This window comes from Carassius carassius, chromosome 18 (genome assembly GCF_963082965.1).
Source record: "Carassius carassius chromosome 18, fCarCar2.1, whole genome shotgun sequence".
Taxonomy (NCBI): domain Eukaryota; kingdom Metazoa; phylum Chordata; class Actinopteri; order Cypriniformes; family Cyprinidae; genus Carassius; species Carassius carassius.
In genome coordinates this window covers 6,621,831-6,640,836 of record NC_081772.1, presented here as the reverse complement: position 1 = coordinate 6,640,836, position 19,006 = coordinate 6,621,831, and the positions used below count along the sequence as shown (strand labels likewise).

The window sequence follows — 19,006 nt, the reverse complement described above, 5'->3', positions numbered from 1 at the left end:
TAAACTGAGAAATTTTACACTTTTATCCACTTAATTAGCTCATTTAAAATTTAATGCCTGCTACAGGTCTCAAAAAAGTTGGCACGGGGGCAACAAATGGCTAAAAAAGCAAGCAGTTTTGAAAAGATTCAGCTGGGAGAACATCTAGTGATTAATTAAGTTAATTGATATCAGGTCTGTAACATGATTAGCTATAAAAGCTTTGTCTTAGCGAAGCAGAGTCTCTCAGAAGTAAAGATGGGCAGAGGCTCTCCAATCTGTGAAAGACTGCGTAAAAAAATTGTGGAAAACTTTAAAAACAATGTTCCTCAACGTCAAATTGCAAAGGCTTTGCAAATCTCATCATCTACAGTGCATAACATCATCAAAAGATTCAGAGAAACTGGAGAAATAAGGGAAGGGACAAGGCCGGAGACCTTTATTGGATGCCCGTGGTCTTCGGGCTCTCAGACGACACTGCATCACTCATCGGCATGATTGTGTCAATGACATTACTAAATGGGCCCAGGAATACTTTCAGAAACCACTGTCGGTAAACACAATCCGCCGTGCCATCAGCAGATGCCAACTAAAGCTCTATCATGCAAAAAGGAAGCCATATGTGAACATGGTCCAGAAGCGCCGTCGTGTCCTGTGGGCCAAGGCTCATTTAAAATGGACTATTTCAAAGTGGAATAGTGTTTTATGGTCAGACGAGTCCAAATTTGACATTCTTGTTGGAAATCACGGACGCCGTGTCCTCCGGGCTAAAGAGGAGGGAGACCTTCCAGCATGTTATCAGCGTTCAGTTCAAAAGCCAGCATCTCTGATGGTATGGGGGTGCATAAGTGCATACGGTATGGGCAGCTTGCATGTTTTGGAAGGCTCTGTGAATGCTGAAAGGTATATAAAGGTTTTAGAGCAACATATGCTTCCCTCCAAACAACGTCTATTTCAGGGAAGGCCTTGTTTATTTCAGCAGGACAATGCAAAACCACATACTGCAGCTATAACAACAGCATGGCTTCGTCGTAGAAGAGTCCGGGTGTTAACCTGGCCTGCCTGCAGTCCAGATCTTTCACCTATAGAGAACATTTGGCGCATCATTAAACGAAAAATACGTCAAAGACGACCACGAACTCTTCAGCAGCTGGAAATCTATATAAGGCAAGAATGGGACCAAATTCCAACAGCAAAACTCCAGCAACTCATAGCCTCAATGCCCAGACGTCTTCAAACTGTTTTGAAAAGAAAAGGAGATGCTACATCATGGTAAACATGCCCCGTCCCAACTATTTTGAGACCTGTAGCAGAAATCAAAATTGAAATGAGCTCATTTTGTGCATAAAATTGTAAACTTTCTCAGTTTAAACATTTGCTATGTTATCTATGTTCTATTGTGAATAAAATATTGGCTCATGTGATTTGAAAGTCTTTTAGTTTTCATTTTATTAAAATTTAAAAAACGTCCTAACTTTTCCGGAAATTCGGGTTGTAAAAAAAAACAGTAAAAACAGTAATATTTTAAATATTATTTATTCCTGTCAAGGCAAAGCTTAATTTTCAGCAGCCATTATGCCAGTCTTCAGTGTTTCCGTTGCACTGCTTAAAGGGGACACTGTATGCAACATTCACTTTAACATGATGTTTGCATATAATGTGTCTTAGCAGTGTGTGGACACAACTGCCCTACAATAATAAAAATCCATTCACTCTTTTTATTTAATCTCCAGAAAACCTGAACAATCTCAGTTATCAAGCGTTTTTGATATTCTGAGCAGCATTTAAAGAGACATGCACCAAAATGGGTAGTTTGGAACAGTTGTTTTACATGACCATTGAGAAATTTTAACCAATGTATGCTGCAGACATTTCTTGAAGACCCTGAAGAAGCATACCAATTTGTGGAAAAAGGGCATCCAATGTCATATTTAATATTTTATAGAAAATATGACCCATTTTTTTTTCAGGTTTCTCTGATAAAAGAAATTTGTTGTAACATTATAGATATCTTTACTGTCACTTTTTTATCAATTTAATGCATCCTTATTGAATAAAAGTAATAAATCCTTTCAAAAATCTTAATGACCCCAAACTTTTGAACAGTAATGCCTGCAAATTTGCTCTTTAATATGCCTGGTGTTTTGCATCATTCATGCTCATTTAGATAAAATACAATTCTGCATACCACCTGTTTTCTGAAGTGCATTGGCCCTGCAAAGACAAAAAGCTTAAGAGGAGGATTATCAAGAAGTGATCGGAGTACAATTCCGAAATCAGCTCACACCACGGGCCTTTCATTATCATACAACTCTCTTTAATTACTTTCAGACTGACGCTCCCTTACTGTGTAATGATGCATGCAGCCTTACTAATGTCTGAGATGCTTGTAAATGAATGGTCGAAGGCTCCACATCCATTTCGGCTGGGAGAGAAACCTTATTAACTAAAGGTGCAGCATTGTTGTTCTGACGCGGGAAAACAATGGGACGGAAGGCACGACTCGGAGCCTGCTGCAGGTGCCGTTTGGAAAAAAGTGCAAAGTGGCTGGCTAGCAGTGAAATGACACTCCCTCCCAGATGCCTCCTCTTTAATCCACATAATTATCTCTGTGTGTGTATGAAGATCGAGCTGTCATTACTCTACTTCACATCAACACCCTTTCAACAAGCCACATCCATCTCCATATTACTGAGTCGAATTAACCTCCAGGTTATTTTCATTAATAAATATGAGATAAGGAATTATTCACTTTGTGTACTGTCAGATGACTGTGTTTTAGTGAAAGAGAAGAGATGCAAAATTTGCTGATCAATTGTGTTCTTGTCAACTAAAGATAAAATGAGAAGTGGGAAGAGGGAGCGAGAGAGCGGTCGTCTCCATAGTTAACCGATCAAAGAGGCACTTATTCGCTTTAGGAGAAAATAATGAACGGGTCCATTTTTCAACACCCAGATTTCTGTGTGGGGAACAAAGACGATCATTATGTACTGTATCTGGGAGCTTGAGGGGATGATTGAAAATGTTGTCTATGCATCCAGACATAACTGTGTATCTGGGGAGGGTCTAAAACATAAAGAAACATGTTGTGAGGCGGCAAAACAGCACTGGCACATATTTCCAGCTCCAATTATCAGTTTCTTCACTGAGATGTTGCTGCAAACAAAGACATTTCCAGAGAAAACACATGAACATGTATCTGAGGTCACCGGGTTGCATACACAAGTGGTAAGCAGTGTTGGTCATCTTACTTTAAAAAAGTAATTAGTTACAGTTACAAATTACTTCTCCCAAAATGTAATTGAGTTAGTAACTCAGTTACCACATTGTAAAAGTAATTAGTTACTCAGCAAAGTTATCTGTGACGTTATGTTTTTTTATGTTCTATAACGCTATTATGTCCTATAACATAAGATGCTTATATTAACTGATTGAAGAATAAAAACACTATATACAGTATTTTAGAAAATGTTGTATTTCTTTGAAATCAATAGATTGCAGCCTGCCATATGATATGCATAGAAATAAAAACATATAAAAAATAAATATTGAAAATAAAATTCAAGTGCAAAATTAAGACAAACAAATTTAAACTTGGGTAAAAAGAAACAAAGGGAAACCTGGCCATTAGTGCAAACCTCTGTAACTGTATATTAGGCCTTTCAGTACAGTAACATGTTAGCATGTGTTGATTTGAGGTGGTTCATAAGATTTCAGTTGCTTTAGGCAGACGTGGATAAAGTCTTTTTTCCTGGGCGTAGCGCGCATGTTACAGAAACATTCTTGTCTTTAATTTCAATTAACGAGAAGTAGTGGTACTTCCAGTTCTAGAACGCCATTATCGCTGACGCTGTCTTGTGTTTAGTGGTAGTCAGAGCGTGCAGTGAGACAGCGTGAGCAGGGCACCGCCCACCCAGCCAATCATAATTGGATTTGCAACGGTGTCATCATCCCCACTTCTGCACTCTCAAAGCAGCTGATGTGTAGCCAAAGCATGACACCTCGTGCTTTATTCAACCAAATTGTAGTAACGCGACACTTTACATTCTCAGTAAAGATAACAGCGTTGCAATGATGGGAAAAGTAATTAATTAGATTACTCATTTACTGAAAATTAAACTCCGTTAGTAACGCCGTTATACTTAAACGCCGTTACTCCCAAAACTGGTGGTAAGACAAAGACTTCTGCTACACAGCAGATAAATCTCTGGAAAAACTTGTGCCTGAGCTGTGACATTATTGTCAAATGCTTTTGAATCTTGCAGAATGAAACAGATTTAAACAGCAAATATTATGTAATGGATAATGTACTGACACATACAGTCTTTATCGCTAAAACTGTTATTTTGTATCACTCTGAAAGAGTCAATTTTGCAATAAATGTACAATGAGTGTACACTATCCTGAATTAAACAGCTGCTTACCAAATAAAGAAAGAAATTGACATTAATTATAATAATACTAAATATATACACCACATTTCAAAAGTTGGGTGAGTATACTTGTTTTTTTTTAGCAAGGATGAATTAAATTGCATCTGATTTCAAATGCAATGCTTGACTGTTTCCACATAAATATAAAGCAGCACAACTGTTTTCAGCATTGATAATTATTGATAATAAGAAATGTTAATTGACCACAAAATCAGCATGTTAGAATGATTTAAAAAAAAACACACAATAAATTACATTTTTAAATATATAAAAATATACTAAATATACTTTTTTTTTCAAAAACATAAAAGGGTAATAGCAAAAAAAATAAAAGTAAAAGCAAAAATGTATTTTATTGCCGTGCACAATTAAAGATAAATTGCTAATATTACAATTTACAAAAAGATTTGCTAAAGATTACAATTAACTGTGATTAGTTTTATGTAAAGGAAACAGGTCAATTTAGCTCAAAGGGAATCATTTAAGATTTTAAAGGGAATTTGAACAGAATCACTGTTTCACGGCTGATCACTGAGATGCCTTGCGATTCAGTGAACGAGCCGTTTAACATCAAATCTGCGCTGGATATTAATATCCAAACTATAGTGAAAACACTATCAATTAGCACAGTAACAAGATCGGCAGTTTAAGACATTAACTTGTAAGCACAAAACACAAGATACTTCTCTTTTCAATATGAATAAGGCTTTATTAGATAAATCTAAGACATATAAACTAATCTAACACATAAACGCACGCACTCACACATTCACACAAGTTGCAGGAAGATCGAAAGTTTGGCAAAGATGAGTTTAAGAGAATGGAAATGTGGAATCCCAAGTTTACAGCAATACGTTAAATTGCATAAACATGAACAACCATCAATCACTTAAATAACCCTCGCATTGAGTTCCTCAATGAGGTTAAAATTATATTAGATACACCAGCACAAATATCTGAAGGTACATTGCCTGTGTAAAGTTGTAGCTGATTGGCTGGAAGTTCAGTAGTCGTTGAAGTGACGTCTTGAGAAGGCCGTGGTTGTTGGGCGTTGGCTGAAGATGCAGAATTGTGTGTAGCTTGCTGAAGTTGAACTCGACGTTACAAAACTTAACTCAGAACACGAAACTCTCAAACGGAAAAGAAAAGAAGTAAAGTTTGACGAGATTATAGCTGGTGTTTCTTCTCATCGTGGCTAAGTAGCAACCAGCGTGCAGGCTGAAGCACGCTGGGACCGCGCTCAAAGAACAGTGATGACAAACAGCATGGCTAAAAGCTAAAGCTAAGAAGCAAAGCTAAAAGCTAAAATGACTGATAGCCAAAGCAAGGCTAAAACTAAAAGCAGGCATGGCTAGTAGCAGAAGCATAGCTACAGACTAAAAGCCTAGCTAGCTAGAGACTAAAAAGCAGACATGGCTAGTAGCAGAAGCATAGCTACAGACTAAAAAGCATAGCTAGATACTAAAAGCATAGTTTTATGGTGTTCTGGGTATTTAAACTGGCCTGTTGGCCACACCTCAAAAAGTTGTCTTGACCAATCAGATATAGTCTTGGCTCGGGGGTATCATAAATCATGTGTTTATCTTACCAAGCATGTGGTCCGAATTTTCCCGCTCTTGAAGGGTATAATTTTGGACATGATTCCTATAACACGAATATGATACATTTGATAAATATTTGATTGTCTGGACTAATTCAAGCAAGCAGATTCAATTACGTAGATACTAGACATGACTATGTATCCTTAAGCTATCCCATAGTTATTAAAAGACATACACAATAAGTGAATATAAGACTATAGTCAAATGTGTGGGTTACATATAAATGAATATAGAGTTAAGCGATGGACTGATTCATTTATAAGTCTTTTTGAGTTCATTCTGGTCCATATATATGTACAAAAGACAGTTTATTTGCCATTCTCTTGACAAAGACTTCTGTGGAGAGACCGGAGGTTCAAAGCCCCTTCCCCCTTAGGAATTTCAGTCTGGTTCTGTTAGGTGGGGGAAGTCCATGGAAGTGTTTACCTCTCATGGGTTTACATGTGATGTCCAGCGTTGCATTTCAATTACGAACAACAAATTTGTCATCTCTTCTCTGAATTGAAATTGTCAATTATTGTTATAGTGGTCTTAATGTTGAAAGCTGTTCTGTGAAAGCTTTGGTTGGTTGGTTATCTTGCTTGGGACTTGTGGCACAGAATGTTTTATGACTTCCTTAGGAATTCGGCTCATGTTTCAAACACAGCCCTGATCGACTCTTTAATTTGTCTGGTTCGAGTCATTTCGGCTACATTTATTAAGATTTAATGAGCATTAGATGATGCAAAAGTAATCTAAATGTAAAAATAGGGGAAATGAGCATGACTGATTAATTGTCAAATTACGGAGGTTATATATTCAACAATAATAAATATATTTAAAAAAATCTCCAGGGACTGATATCCATCCATATATTGTACACTACCGAACACAACATTATAAACAACTTGAAAACCATAAAAAAGATACTTGGACATTCAAGAAAGTTAGCTTGTCTCAGCTTGGTGAGTTCAAGGAATGACCCAAAGTGTGATCCTCCGAAGGGACACCCATGAACAAAATGCTAGCAATAAACTTCAGGCCTTGATATTGTTTTACACTCCGTAGGAACAGTCTCAACAGCCAGCGGTGGGACTCAACTCAGCACTTCTGCTGACACAGACATATGTCTTGTCCCTTTCAATGCTTCAGAGAGAGCTTAATTCAATCATTGTCATATTGATTATGGCACCATGCGTTCTCCTGACACTGGCCTGCTGTAACAGCTTCTGTGTTTAGAAGTCCAAGCATTATTGAACATGCAATGACTTCAACAGTTTCCTACATAATATCTGACAGCCCCTAATGATATTACTTTTTGCGCATATGAAAGTGTGCATTGTGACCCATAGAAAAGAAAAATCACGAATAATATCTCTTAAATATCTCCTAGACAGCAATGCAATTAAACGGAGGGCAAATGGCATCTTTCTTCTTTTAATGTGAACTCACACATTTTTTTATTAAATTCTTCCAAGACATCCACATTCATTCTAAAGCACTAACTCCTGCTGTTATGTCTCAGTTATATTATTTTTTATTTATTTTTATTTTTTCTGGGAACATTAGTTTTTGGTTCCCATGGACATCCTAATATTCTCTGTTGGTTATCTAAGAAGTGTCATGTTCGGTGAGACAGGAAACCACGGAGATAGAACCAATTGCAGGTAAGTCTTTATTAAAGGGTTAATCCAAAAGAATAACAGTCCAGGCAGGGGTCAAAACCAAAACATCCATCCAAACATAAACAGAACAAGAAGACAAGGCACGGGCAAGACAGATTGACGGACATGAATTCACAACGACTCCGTGACACATACTAAGACAGACCGGGTTAAATACACAAGGAGAGACAAACGCTAATGGGAAATTGGCAGAGTGAGATAATTGATAACTAGTGACAGCTGGGTGCACTGATTAGGCAGGGACGTGAGGAATGTGACTAATGAAGTGACAGACACCGTGGGGAAAGGAGGACATCTAGTGGAAACCCAGGGAACACAACCCAGACACTGTGACATTACCCCCCCTCTACGGAGCGGCTTCCAGACACTCCACAACAGACAAAAAACAGAGACCAGGAGGGAGGCGGACAGGTGGAGGCTCAGGGGGAGGGACGGAGGGACAGGGGTAAAAAAAAACACAGGGAACAGACACCAGAAGTGTAAACCTAAACCAGGGAGATCAGGAGGGAGGTGGACCGGAGGAGGTTCAGGGGGAGGGACGGAGGGCCAGGCTAACAGAGAGGAACAGGAACAGGAGTGAACACAAAAACAAAAAGCAAAAAATAACATGAAGCCCCCCAGGGCGGAGCAGAAGACCACCACAACCGTGTGGTCAGGGTGGAAGCCCCCAGGGCGGATCGGAAGACCACCACTTCCGTGCGGCCGGATCAACGGGAGGACGAAACTCTGGTAATTCCATGGTGTCTCTACTGGACTCCAGAAGATCGGTGCTGACCCGGCTCTGCTCATGAAGGTTATTGGTGACTTGCATCTGTTCATGAAGGTCCCCGGTGACTTGCATCTGTTCATGAAGGTCCCCGGTGACTTGCATCTGTTCATGAAGGTCCCCGGTGACTTGACTCAGTCCTTGAAGGTCCCCGGTGACTTGACTCAGTCCTTGAAGGTCCCCGGCGACTTGACTCAGTCCTTGAAGGTCCCCGGCGACTTGACTCAGTCCTTGAAGATCCCCGGCGACTTGACTCAGTCCTTGAAGATCCCCGGCGACTTGACTCAGTCCTTGAAGATCACCGGCGACTTGACTCAGTCCTTGAAGATCACCGGCGACTTGACTCAGTCCTTGAAAATCACCAGTGACCGGACCCGACTCTGAAAGGTCCACGATGACTAGTCTTGTCTCTGGGAAGTCCATGGTACCTAGCCCCGACTCTGGAGGGTCATCGGTGACTAGCCCCGACTCTGGAGGGTCATCGGTGACTAGCCCCGACTCTGGAGGGTCATCGGTGACTAGCCCCGACTCTGGAGGGTCATCGGTGACTAGCCCCGACTCTGGAGGGTACACAAAACCCTGACTTGACTCTGGAAAGTCCACGGGCACCTGCCTCGACTCTGGAGGGTCAACCGGAACCTGCCCTGACCCTGGAAGATCAACCGGAACCTGCCCTGACTCTGGAGGGTCAACCGGAACCTGACTCGACTCTGTGGGGTCCACTGGAACCTGACTCGACTCTGTGGGGTCCACTGGAACCTGACTCGACTCTGTGGGGTCCACTGGAACCTGACTCGACTCTGTGGGGTCCACTGGAACCTGACTCGACTCTGGAGAGTTCACTGGAACCTGACTCGACTCTGGAGAGTTCACTGGAACCTGACTCGACTCTGGAGAGTTCACTGGCACCTGACTCGACTCTGGAGAGTTCACTGGCACCTGACTCGACTCTGGAGAGTTCACTGGAACCTGACTCGACTCTGGGGGATCAACAGGAACCTGACTCGTCTCTGGAGAGACCACTGGAACCTGACTCGACTCTGGAGGATCAACTGGAACCTGACTCGGCTCTGGAGGGTCAACTGGAACCTGACTCGGCTCTGGAGGGTCAACTGGAACCTGACTCGGCTCTGGAGGGTCAACTGGAACCTGACTCGGCTCTGGAGGGTCAGCTGGAACCTGACTCAACTCTGGAGAGACCACTGAAACCTGACTCGACTCTGGAGGATCAACAGGAACCTGACTCGACTCCGGAGGGTCAGCTGTGGCTATAATCCTGTGCAGCGGCACTGGGCAAGCAGCCATCTTGGGCCATGACTCTGGACAGGGGGCCATCTTGTGCTGTGGTGCTGGGCCGGCGACCATCTTGTGCTGTGGCGCTGGACTGGTGGCCAACTTGGGCATTGGCGCTGGGTTAGCGGCCATCTTGTGCTGTGGCGCTGGGCTGGCAGCCATCCTGTGCTGTGGCGTTTGATTGGCGGCCATCTTGGGCCATGCCTCTGGACGAGCGGCCATCTTGGACCGTGGCTCTGGACCGGTGGCCAACTTGGGCATTGGCGCTGGGTTAGCGGCCATCTTGTGCTGTGGCACTGGGCTGGCAGCCATCTTGTGCTGTGGCTCTGGATTGGCGGCCATCTTGGGCAATGACTCTGGACGGGAGGCCATCTTGGACCGTGGCTCTGGACCAGTGGCCATCTTGGGCATTGGCGCTGGGTTAGTGGCCATCTTGTGCTGTGGTGCTGGGCTGGCGACTACCTGGTGCTGTGGCGCTGGGCTGGCGGCCATCTTGGGCTGTGACGCTGGCTCAGCAGCCGTGACGTGAACAGTCTTGGGAATCTCTAGGATCTTTGACAGCATGGAGAAATAATCCAAGAACGTGTTAGCGGCCATCTTGGGCATTGGCGCTGAGCTGGCGGCCATCTTGCACCGTGGCGCTGGACTGGTGACCACTTTGTGCTGTGACGCTGGACTGGCGTCCATCCTGCCTCGTGGCGCTGGACTAGCGGCCATCATGGGCAGTGGCGCCACCATGGCGGGCGTGCGCTTCTTCTCTCCTCTCCGTCCACCATGGTGAGATGGTGGCTCTGACCCATTCCACACGAGCCCCGGGTCGAAGGGAGGCCATGGTTGAGAGCGATGCCGAGTCTCCTCTCGACCACTCCATCCTCGGCGACCTCCCCTGGTCCCCCGGAAAACCACCAGGCGAGTTCCCTCAAAACCGTCTCTCTCCTGCTCTGGGGATGAGACATGGGCAGACATACCGCTGGTTCTTACTGTGACGGAGTCGTTCTGTCACGTTCGGTGAGACAGGAAACCACAGAGATAGAACCAATTGCAGGTAAGTCTTTATTAAAGGGTTAATCCAAAAGAATAACAGTCCAGGCAGGGGTCGAAACCAAAACATCCATCCAAACATAAACAGAACAAGAAGACAAGGCACGGGCAAGACAGATTGACGGACATGAATTCACAACGACTCCGTGACACATACTAAGACAGACCGGGTTAAATATACAAGGAGAGACAAACGCTAATGGGAAATTGGCAGAGTGAGATAATTGATAACTAGTGACAGCTGGGTGCACTGATTAGGCAGGGACATGAGGAATGTGACTAATGAAGTGACAGACACCGTGGGGAAAGGAGGACATCTAGTGGAAACCCAGGGAACACAACCCAGACACTGTGACAAGAAGAAGTTTTCTTTAGGTAACTACAATGTTCCCTTTAAGTTCAGAGAATGTTCCCCTAAAATAAAACATATCTATTCAGAATGATTTTTGGCAGTCTGAAAAGTACCTTCTCATTTTATGCACTTCATAAGGAACAGTTTAAAAAACACCTGAAGACAAAATCCCTCAGGTATACAGTAAGAAGGTGAAGCTCCCCTGGGAAGCAGGTGGGCTTCAGTATTGTCATTTCCATAGTGCCACATTCAGATCTGTTTCATCAACACGCACCTAATTACATGGCACATGTGATGTCATTATAAAGCAGCCATGGGGTTATCTCATACTCAAGCAAACTAACAAGTAGCTTCAGGTCTGTAATTTCAAGAAAACGAAGAAAAAAATAAATAAAATCAGAATTTTTTTATATCTACCTATGTGGGTGTATTAGCCATGCCCCCAAAATGCACATAGCTTCCTGCAGTAAAAAAGAGATCAGACCATCAATTAGAGCTGAAACAACGAATCGATTTAATCGATTAAAATCGATTATTAAAATAGTTGTCAACTAATTTAGTCATCGATTCGTTGCTAAATAACTTTTATTTGCCGTAAGCGGCTCATTTCGTGCATATTTCAAATCTGCGGTGACCAAAGTGTGGCAGTAATGAGCCACCGGAGGTTTTACTCAGCCAGTACAACAGGAGAAGTAGCGAATAGCCAATAGCTGGCCTTGTTTTATGTCACGTGCTTCCCGAACAGCGTCTCTGCAGCCATAGACATCATATGATGTCTATGTCTGCAGCATTCAGCGTGATGTGGGAGTACTTTACATTGAGCCTTTAAAAAAGAAGAGTAACCTGTAAACTCTGCACTACTGCACTGTTTAAGGGGAGGTTCACATATCGTGTCTTTTGCGCGCTCAAGTTCGTTATTTCCAACACCGCACCGCATCGAGTTAAAAACATTTCAACTTTTCAGAATGCAGCAACCGCACCGCGGGTCATGTGACAAGAACTAACCAATCAGCTTCATCCTTTCCCGTAACAACGTTAAAAGCTCAGTCAAGATGAAAGGAACAGCTGATCATAGTTGTATATGGATTTCCATTTTGAAATAAATTTAGTAGCAGAGCTACTGCAAGCGATTTTTTGAGCTGCAAATCCATTTATCCTTTGCTGAAATTTCCGCGTCTTCAAGGAGAGAGCACGTCATGGTTGCTTAGCAAAGGCAGACGCCTCAGGGGCGCTTCTGCGCGAGCGCTTTGGAAAGAAGGAGAAAGCGGCGCACCTAGCGTTTTCCACGCGTTTTTAGGCGCGATTTGTGAACGGCCCCTAAGACTTTCATTTGTGCAGATTCTCCAGTACAATGTTGTTTGCAAATGTTTAGTCGTAAAAGCATGTTCTGTGATCAGTTTGTCGTTTACCAGTTCAAAATTCAGTCGTGCAGCCTAATTATGACTGAATGAGAGAGGTAAATGTAGATATTTGAAATGCACTTTTTTTTCTAAGTATTATTCACTGCTCTTTTTCACACAGCAGGTTTTTTGTGTGTGTCCTATTTTTTTTCTGGACAACCTTCTGATGGATTTTACTTTAAATTGTGAGTTCCATTCAGGTTTCGTGCCATTGGCAATTTTTTTGAAGGATTGTTTACAATTTCACAGCAAAAGCTATATAGCTTTTTCCCAGTATATAATAAAATACAATGCACTGCAATTTTATTCTGTTTTATCCTTATTCTTCGTGAAAATATGTTCTGAAAGATTCCTTAATAAGCTTTGTTCGGGATGTTAAACTACTTTAGGAGCTCTAAGGACTGCCATGGTGAAAACATTATTTGAAATCTCCTTGTGAAATTTGCTAGAGTATGGGTCAGTGTTCTGATTGCAGAAGAGTTCGACAAAGGATTACTAACACAATAAAACAACTCCAGGTATATTTTTGATGAGGATATGACAGTGCAAAATGGTTAAAATCTCTTAAATCTATGCTGAATGATAAAGACCATTTATTAATAATTTACTTGGGGAAAAAATGGAAAAAACTAAAATATAAGTACATAAACCGATTAATCGATTAATCGTAAAAATAATCGACAGATTAATCGATTATCAAAATAATCGTTAGTTGCAGCCCTACCATCAATAAGGGAATAGCGGTTCCTGCTCTCCTCTCTTGAGAAGGGACACCACAAAGCCACTAAAAGTTCCCACCAGGCACTCTGTCTGCACAGACACGCAGCTGCCTTTCTCCTCCGCTATTCGCTGTATAATAACTCCACAGGAACATCAGTCGTAACAGAGGAAGGTCTATAAATACCGGGGTGAATAGAGCCGAGACCTGCCTGTGCTCTGTTACAGCTCTTTATGAGACACCAGGGGTCACCAATAAAGTTTCTGTCCTCCTGACATCACACCTGATAAGGTATACTGGTAATGCAAAGAAAAGCTCTTGTGTACAGTGCAACTCATGCTGCAGTCATGTTACTTGAGGAATTATGCGCAAAAATCATGACATCAGTATAAAATGTGCAGTGCATTTTGGTAGTTGGCAAATAACATGATCATTAACACATTGAAACATATATATTGTATTGGTAATACATATATATATAGTAATGTGAAAAAGAAAGGACACCCTGTTGAATTCTATGTTTTGTGATTTTATAAATCTGAGGTTTTATTATCAAATTTTAAGCCCTGCCAAGGACCAGAGGATTTTTTTTATTATGTTCTGATATGGAAAACCAAGTAATTCAACAGGGTGTTCTTTATTTTTCACATGACTATATATACATATATATATATATATATATATATATATATATATACACACACACACACACACACACACAGACGAAGCAGTCAATAGTCAACATTTCATCTACTAAAGTAAATATATTGAGTCTCTTAATTACAATTTTTTTTTAAAACAACAACAACAACAAACAAAAACATGAAACTATGAAAACATAATATTTAGCTTGAACTAACGTATATGACTTCACTGCATCCATTGGGATTTGGTTGGATCATGAAAACTAGGCTCTGATATTATTGGTCCATTTTCCATGCCCCTACGGCCTTGGTTAAATCAACAGAAATCAAAGGACATTAGAGTTCAATAACATGCACTGATGAATCATGCAGTAAACAGGGTCAATTCTAATTTCATGTTGCGTTGAAAATACTGCAATAAATTAGATTTCATTGTATGAGAATGAAAGCAGAGGGAGAGTCAAGTACAGGGTTGTAATCAGAGAACTGCTTTATCCACGTTTGAGGCAGTTAATTTCACAACAGCATTAGAGACACAGTGGGGGGTGGGGGTGTGGAGGTGGGTGGAGGTTGGGTGGGGGGAATAGAAGCAGGTGTAGCAGTTAATGCAAGAGATAAAAAATAAAGACTCAGAGGAAGGCAGCATGCTGAGCTCCTATTATCAACCCGGATTCAAGCAATATCAACACTGGAGCCTGGCCAAACTTCTTGATGTGTTTCATATTCAGAAGCATTTCTGAACCGTTATTTACAGACTTGGTGTAATCAACTGGTTACATTTTAAACAGACAAAAACAAATGCTCTGCACTGACACCTACCAAATTTGACTCTTAACAAGAGCTTCTTATCCATAAGGAAACAGTAAATCATAAAGTTTAGCTGTCACTGTACCACCATATTTCACTTCAGAATTCCATGACCGACCAATAAGAAGAGACACATAATAAAGAACATCTAAGGTTACGTATGTAACCCTGGTTCCTCGAAGGAACGAGACGCTGCGTCGAGAACATTTGGGGAACGCATCCAGCGTGACGTCTCTGAATAATGTGTATATGAGGCCAAAGGAAGGGCGAGACGTCATAGGCGGGTGACGTCAGAGACCAGGAAGCATAAAGCATGAGCGGCAAAGCCGGAAATCAGCCTCAAAGGATGAAGCAAGCGCCAGCCAGAGATGCCGGAAGTGTGGCACTGCGACGCAGCGTCTCGTTCCTTCGAGGAACCAGGGTTACATACGTAACCTTAGATGTTCCTCTTCAGGAACTCGAGCTGCGTCGAGAACGTTTGGGGAACGAGAATGCCCACGCCGCCAGACTTTCAAATCTCTGCCTAGTGTGGAAGAGCACAGCTAAAGCAAGAGAAGGAGCCTGACAGAATTCGGGGACAACCCGTCCAATGGCCAAACTTCAGAAGGAGTGAGTCTTGACCCCCAGGAGAGGGGAGATCAGAGGACTCGAGGCTTAGGATAACATCCTGATCACCGCTTAGCATAAGCTTCTTCTGGCAGGAGGCCTCAGCCTCAGCGCACCATGGAGGAAACATGTAACCAGAGGGTTTCTGCCCACTGACTGGTCACCGAGAGGGGCGCAGTAGGCCACCATGGCCGCCACATAGACCTTCATGGTGGAGTGGGTCAACCCTGCGGAGAGCCTGCAGGAACTCCAGCACTGTACCATACGGGCAGTTAACTGGGTCGAGCTGGCGGTCTCCGTACCAAGAAGTGAAAAGCTTCCACTTCAAGGCATACAGTGTCCTCATTGAGGGAGTTCTGGATTGGCGAACGGTCTTACAACCTTGGTTGAGAGACCGGAAGCTAAGAGTTGTGCCTCCTCAGAGACAGCACCTACAGCCTCTAAGCTCCATGCGTGGGCGCACCCTCCGCCTGCGAGAGGAGATCTCTCCTGACGGGAACCTCCCATGGAGTGCCGTCAAAAAGAGAAATCAGGCCCAGGAACCATACCCGGCCTGTCCAGAACGGGGCTACTAACAGCAGCCGGACTCCGTCCCGGCACACTCTCTCCAGAACTCCCGAGAGCAGAGCAATTGGGGGAAAAATTTATAGATGAAGCCTCGGCCATGTCTGTACCATGGCGTCCAGCCCCAGTGGAGCTGGATGAGTCAGAGGAAGCCAGAGGGGACAGTGCGATGTCTCTCGAGTCGCAAACAGATCCACCCGAGTCTGGCCAACATCTCTAACTCTGCTTCATCACCTCAGTGTGAAGCCGCCATTCCCCGGGCCTTGGCCCCTGCCTCAACAGGATGCCTCCTCCCATATTAAGATGCCCAGGAATGTGAACTGCTCTAAACGAGAGGAATTCGTCCTGGGCCCACACAAGGATCTGGTACGCTAGTTGTATAAACGGCGTGAGTGCAGACCTCCTTGGCGGTTGATGTAAGAGACCACCGCTGTGTTGTCGGTGCGCACCAACACATGGCGACCTCTTAGGTCTGGGAGAAAATAACGAAGTGCACGAAGAATGGTCAGCATCTTCAGGCAGTTGATGTGCCATGTCAGATGGCGACCACTCCACAGACCGTGGGCAGGGTGGCCACTCATGACCGCACCCCAGCTGGTGAGGGACGCATCTGTCTCCACATATCCAAGGCATGTAGGCAGCACCGCGTGACCTTTAGCATGCGAAGTGGGTTTCCCTTCAGGGAGAACCTCTTGGTCTCGAGCCACCACTGTAGGGGTCTCATGTACAGCAGGCCAATAGTATTCACGTTGGACGCAGCTGCCATCAGACCCAGCAATCTCCGTGACTGCTTGACAGTGAGTGACCGGCCTTCTCTCACTCTCGCGACTGCAGTGAGGATCGACTCGATCCGAGCAGGTGACATACGTGCCTGCATCGTGGTCGAATCCCACACCATGCCCAGATAAGTGGTTCTCTGAACTGGAGAAAGCACACTTTTCTTGGCGTTAAGTCTTAACCCCAGCTCTTTCATGTGAGCGAGAACGACATCTCGGTGCAGAACCGTCATCTGCTCAGATTGAGCTGATATCAACCAATCGTCAATGTGGTTGAGTCGTGAAAGTGTGGGGTGAGAGTGCAAGGCCAGAGGAAGATCTGTATTGGTAGGCTTTTGCCCCCAAAAGCAAACCTCAGGAACTTCCGATGAAGAAGGATGGAGATAAGTGCATCTTTTGATAGATCGTGATACACCAGTCCTTGGACTATGCCTGTGCAGGCGTGCTAAACTTCAGTCCCCTGACTGAGAGGTTCAAAAAGCACAGATCTAGAAAAGGACACAACACCTCATCCTTCCTTGGAACAGTGAAGTATCGGCTATAGGACCGGACTCTGCAACACAAGAAGGGACCACATCGATGGTCTCTGTCTACTTCTGTTCCATTACCAGAGCCTGCTTGGGGCCCACTAGAACTGGATTCTGTGGCTTCTCACCACAGTGCGCAGGACCCACTGACCCACAGCCAAACTAGCTGCTCTGGAAACCTCCCAGGAGGTCACGAGCCTCTTAGCACCGCTACATTTCCGGGCGGTAACTGAGAGAAGCGCTCGCTGGAGACCGCTGCACCCTGGAACACCGGCAGGGTTGGCAGATCAATCTCCTGAGGGCACTGAGGAGAGACGGGTAACGTGTAATGCGGTGTATACCGCTCTTCCCCAGAGGGGCCTGCCCTCCGAGGTCCTGAGCCGCAGCATCAGGACTCTCGTAGCTGAAGTCTCCTAAAAACGACGTGCCTCAGACCCACGTTGTCTGCTAGGAAGACTAGACCAGAGCCTGCTCGGGGCAGGACCCCGTGAAGTACACTTGGCAGGGGCTCCCACACTGCCATGTTTCCTCCTAAGGGAACCAGTCTTGCGAGACTGGCCTCTGGTGTGCCTAGAGTTACTAGCTCTGTGTCCTGAAGCGGCGGACCAGCAGGGGACGACCATACTAGCTGCTCTAGAGACCTCCGTAGAGGTAGCGAGCCTCTCAGGTTTACGTTTTCGGTTCTCTACGTTTTCGGGCGGTAACTGAGAGAAGCGCTCGCTGGAGACCGCTGCGCCCTGGAACACCGGCAGGGTTGGCAGATCGATCTCCTGAGGACACTGAGGAGAGACGGGCACCGTGTAATGCGGTGTACACCACTCTTCCCCAGAGGGAGCTGGCCCTCAAAACGTCCTGGGCCTTACGCGTCAGGACGTTATGATGAAGGCTATCCAGCGAAAACAACGGTCCGTAGAACTGCTTTCCACTAGAAGCCTTCGGCCTGGGAGCGCCACTCTGACTCTAGCGTCTGCAGAGTACAAAAGTGACACCCCCGGCACGAGGGGCTGGAACATGGTTGGGACTGCTCCGCCCAGCAGCCCCTGACCGCCTCAACCTCCTCAGAGGAAGAGCGGTACACACGTGTTCTCACATAAGAAATTACATTCCTAGAGCCCCTGCACATCTAACTTCACATAGTCAGATAAATATTAATATATAGTAGTCAACAACCAGACGAGCCAACACGGTCTGGTGTAGAAAAAAAAACTCATATAAAGATGAAACAATGTAATACACGCGTTGCCTCGGCAGCATGCATGTTCTATTTTTTTATATATAAATATATATATGCTACTCAGTCACACAGACAGCATCAATCTCCTCAGAGAAAGACGAATGCTGCAGCGAGCTCTGCCTCCGAGGACGAAGAAACCACAGCACGGGTTTTCAAGCCTCGAGACCGAGCTCTAGATCTAGTGAACACGGGTGGAGATAGGACGAGCCGTCTCCAACCCGTTCGCCAGATCATGTGCGATTCCCACTATCGCGGTCGGCGCCGTGCAACCGCAACCGCAAGATCGCATGCACGGATACACTCCTCATAGCGTGCCCGACGAGAGAGCATGCAGCAGCAGCGAGCTGTCTCAGATGACGAAAAAACCGCAGCGCTGGTTTCCAAGCCTCGAGAACGAGCTCTAGATCTAGTAAACACGGGTGGAGATAGGACGAGCCGTCTCCAACCCGTTCACCAGATCATGTGCGATTCCCGCTATCGTGGTCGCCGCCATGCATCAGCCCCAGCGCGACCGCGACTGCAAGACCGCTTGCACGGACACACTCCTCGGAGCGTGCCCGGCGAGAGCGGAGCGCTTAACAGCGAAAAAAGCACAATCAGC

At 44.5% G+C, this 19,006-nt stretch overlaps 1 protein-coding gene across 1 annotated transcript in view; it reads right to left on the bottom strand.

The window, feature by feature from the left end:
• The window catches only part of LOC132092221 (sodium/potassium-transporting ATPase subunit beta-1-interacting protein 2-like), a 162,570-nt gene that overhangs the window by 35,070 nt on the left and 108,494 nt on the right, over positions 1-19,006 (bottom strand). The window lies entirely within an intron of this gene.